Source organism: Nicotiana sylvestris, chromosome 8 (genome assembly GCF_000393655.2).
Source record: "Nicotiana sylvestris chromosome 8, ASM39365v2, whole genome shotgun sequence".
Lineage (NCBI taxonomy): Eukaryota > Viridiplantae > Streptophyta > Magnoliopsida > Solanales > Solanaceae > Nicotiana > Nicotiana sylvestris.
In genome coordinates, this window is record NC_091064.1 from 105,051,746 (window position 1) to 105,056,495 (window position 4,750).

Sequence of the window (4,750 nt, forward strand, 5' to 3'; positions counted from 1 at the left end):
GATCTTACGAGCTCAGTTGCGTTTCTGAATACAAAACTTGACCTAAAAATGGTAAAATGTTCTATTTATACTAGGCTGGAAAAACTGGACAAAAATACTCCTGCGGGGTCAGTGCGGGCCGCACAAAAGCAACCGTGGCCACACTGGCTCTTTTGACTTCAACTTTAAGCTCTCTGAACTGGAGGACGTGGACCGTGTAAAAGAGTAGTGCGGCCGCGGAAGGGCTCTGGCGCGGACCGCGCGTTGACGACCGCGTCCCGCATGGCATGGTCTTGGATAAAATGATGGTTCTCTGAATCTTTGGACGCGGACCGCACAAATAAGTAGTGCGGCCGCGTAGCCTTATAGCGGACCGCGAAGATCCTACCGCGACCGCGTAAACTTCAGCCTGAATAACCATGTCTCTGAACCTCCTAGTGCGGCCGCAGTCACTTTTGCGCGGTCCGCACTAGGCCTTCTCCTCTTGAATTTCTTGGTCTTTGATACTTGAGCAGGTTTCACTCCTTTTTGAGCCGATCTTGGACATTTTGTCACTTTGTCGCTCAAACCTGCAATCAAGCACAACCTGTCAGCCTTTTGGGACTATTTTTTAGCAATTTATACTAAAAGCATAAGCAAGTAGGGGCATAAAACACGTTAAAATCCTAACTTATCAACTACCAAATAAACCTGTGGAGTTAAATCATATACAGTGGAAATAGAAGCAGATAATTACAACTAAAGTTGGGCGAGGGAAACATGCTGCGGGGAGTAGCAGATAACAACAGAATAACAATAGAGAAATGTAAGGAACTTCATAAATCAATTACCAGCAAAAAGATAAGGAAATAAGAAGAACAAGTACACATGTAATACCGTTATAGGTGTGCTACCCGATCCCATTTCATATAGTACCGTTGCAGTCGTGCAACCCGCTCCCATTTCATATAGTATCGTTGCAGGCGTACAACCCGTTCCCATTTCATATATTACCATTGCAGTCGTGAAACCCGCTCCCATTTCATGTATTACCGTTGCAAGCGTGCAACCCGCTCCCATTTCATTTATTACCGTTGCAGGCATGAAACCCGCCCCCATTTCATTTATCAACACCAATTATAAAAGAATCCCGGCAAGGGAACAATAGCATAATAACAACATCCCGGCAAGGGAATAATAATATTACAACAACATCCAGGTAAGGGAACAATAATATCACAACAACATTCCGGCAAGGGAATAATATATTATTGTAGTTTAGACCAATAATATATTATTGTAGTAATCCCTCAAGCTAAGGTTAGACCAAACACTTACCTCAAACTTCCACGACCAAGTCAAGCCCCAAACAACGCTTTTCCTTTAGAATTCACCTCCAAATTACTTGTATCTAGTCCAAATTAATTTAACAACATCAATATATACTAAAGAATTCATACCCAACGCTTAATTATAGGTTTTCTATCATTTTCCCCAAAAAGTCAAAAATCGACCACGGGCTCGCTTGGTCAAAACATGAGGTTCGAACCAAAACCCGATTACCCATTCACCCTCGAGCTAGGATATGTAATTAGTTTCGGAATCTGACCCCAAAAAGAGGTCTAAATTCCAATTATTCAAAAAGCCCTAACTCTACCCAAATCCCCAATTTCTACCATAAAAAATCATGATTTAGGCATAGAAATCTAATGGGTATTAATGGAAATTGAAGAAAACAAGTCTAAGAACGCATACCTATGGCTTTGTGGTGAAATCCCTCTTCAAAAATCACCCAAGTTCGCGTTTAAGTGAAAAGGTTTTGAAGTTTTGAAGAAATCCCGTTTTGCTATTGTTTTAAAATAACTGGGCAGGGAACCTATGTGTTCGCACACGATTGGATGCGTTCGCATAGAACAAATGGTGACCCACAAAATTAACTCTATACTATCGTGGACCTACCTATGCAATCGCATAGAACAAATGATGACCCCCAGAACTAACTCTATGCTATCGCGGACCTACCTATGCAATCGCATAGAACAAATAATGACCCCCAGAATTAACTCTATGCTATCGCGAACCTACCTATGCAATCACATAGAACAAATGATGACCCCCAGAATTAACTCTATGCTATCGTGGACCTACCTATGCGATCGCATAGAACAAAAACCTGGACACCAGCAAACAACAAAAACACCAGATTTTCTAAGTTCGAATCACCCCGACGCCTATCCGAAACTCACCGGAGCCCTCGGGGCTCTAAACCAAACATGCACGCAAGTCTAAAAACATCATACGGACTTGCTCGTGTGATCAAATAGCCAAAATAACATATTAAACAACGAATTTAGCATAGAAATTTTAAAAAAATCTCAAAACTTTCAAAGTATCAAATTTCACAACTACGGGTCCAAATCACATCAAATGACTTCCGCTTCTTACCAAATTTCACAGACGCATCTTAAATGTCATATTGAACCTGTACCGGGCTCCAAAACCAAAATACGGGCCCGATACTATAAATTTCAAATATAATCAAATTTCCAAAAACTCTTATATTTTCAGTAAAATAATTTCTTTTAAAAATTCATTTCTCTGGCTTGGGACCTCGGAATTCGATTCCGGGCATACGCCCAAGTTCCATATTTTCCTACGGACCCTCCGGGACCGTCAAATCACAGGTTCGAGTTCGTTTACCCAAAATGTTGACTAAAGTCAACTTAAATTCAATTTTAAAGGCCAAATTAACATTTTCATCACATTTCCACATAAAATAGTTCCGGATATGCGCCCGGACCACGCACGCAAATCGAGGTAAGTAAAAAGGAGGCTTCTAAGGCCTCGATACACAGAATTTACCCAAATCCGTCCATGTCCTTCCGATCGATTGGTGAGAATGTTCAAGCATTGGAGAATGTAGCTACTTGGATTTGATGCAATCAAAATGAGAGAGTCTTATTGGTGGAAACCCACATGGGCACCATAAGGTGATGATAAGTAGAGAAACTAAAAATGAGAGAGTCTTGTTAGTGAAAACTTGCAAAGAGAACTATGAGGCGATGGTGAGAAGTGGAATAAGAGAGGTCTGCTGTTGAAAACCCGCAAAAGGTGCCGCTGATCGAAAAGAGGATCCTCACAGCCATCGGCATTGACAGAGTCCTAGTAAGGTTTCTCGATTTTGAGGCAAAAGTTGAGATGAATTTCTGAGAGTCGGACGGTTTACACAGATCAGACATCCAGTCCAAAAGACATGTCATATTCATTGAAGTCCGCATGCACTTCAGATAAGTCCTTCTTTCTTCTCCCCGAAAGGGATACCTTTCGTCCCATTTCATTGTTTGTTTTTCTTTGAATCCCTTTCAATCTAACTCTATTCTGAAACAAAGACAAAGAAAGGATGGCAAGATTGATTTACTGGGTTTTTGTTTGATACGAGCCAATATTCAAGAAGATACCCAACCTCGGTAGGTGCATCGAGTTGACCTCGACTAGCCATGATGGCTGATGCTTTGAAATAAAGGAAACTCCTGAAAAGAAAGGAAATCAAAGTCAAATGCCCACAAAGGCAAAACAAAGTTGGAAAAGGTTAAGTCTCACGTGGCTAACCGTCTCGACAAAAATTTGAAAAGCCAAAGGACCCCAAATGCTCTAAAGCTAAGGTTGGAAGAAAGAAGCCAGAAATGAAAGGCCTACGAAGGCGAAATAAAGTTGGAAAAGGTTATGTCTCACGCGACTAGTCGTTGCGACAAAGTTTGAGGAGCCAAAAGTCCCCCAATGCTCCAAAGTTAAAAAAAAGAAAAAAAATGGAAAGAAAAAGAAGTCAAAAGGGAAAGACCTACGAAGGCAAAATAAAGTCGAAAAGGTTAGGTTCCACCGACCAACCGTCATGGCAAAGTCTGGAAAAACCAAAGGTTCTCTAGGGCCTGAAATGAAATCGGTCCTCAGGGAACGAGCAGTTGCAGTTGAGATCTTCATCAAAGAAGCTGGGCCGAGATTAAGTGGTTGAAACAATCAAGGCCACAAAACCAACCACCGTTTCAAACTAACAATTATTCTTTGTTTGAAAACATGAAACATGTGCAATCCAAAGCAACCTTGCAAAAGCAGGCGCAACCAAAAAGAAACTGCGCAAGGGCTAGAAGCAGCTTTGCAACAATAATCAATCCAAAAAAGAAGACTCCTCCAAATTAATTTTTGCATTTTTACCCATTTTCTTAAAAAAAATGAGAAGAAAAAAAAGAAGAAGAAAAATTCAAAATCATGGCAGCCTAGGGTCCCCAATCTCTAGATATGTGTTTCCAACATAGGGTTCAATTCCCTAGTCGCTGCCACCATAACCTGGTAGTCTTTTCCAGTATAGGATCCCACTCCCTAGTTGATCCCCGGCATAACCTGAGGACTTTTTTTCTTTTTCGGTATAACCTGATGACTTTTCCGGCATAACCCGTGGACCTCCCAACATAACTCGAGGACCTTTTTTCTTTTACAGCATAACCCGATGACTTTCCCAGCATAACCCGTGGACCTCCCCGGTATAACCTGAGGACCCTTTTTCTTTTCCGGCATAACCCGATGACCTTTCCGGCATAACCCGTGGACCTCCCCGGCATAACCCGATGGCCTTTTTCTTTTCCGGCATAACCCGATGACCTTTCTCGGCATAAACCGAGGACCTTTTTCTTTTCCAGCATAACCCGATGACTTTCCCAGCATAACCCATGAACCTTCCCAGCATAACTCGAGGACCTTTTTCTTTTTCCGGCATAATCCGATGACTTTCCTGGCATAA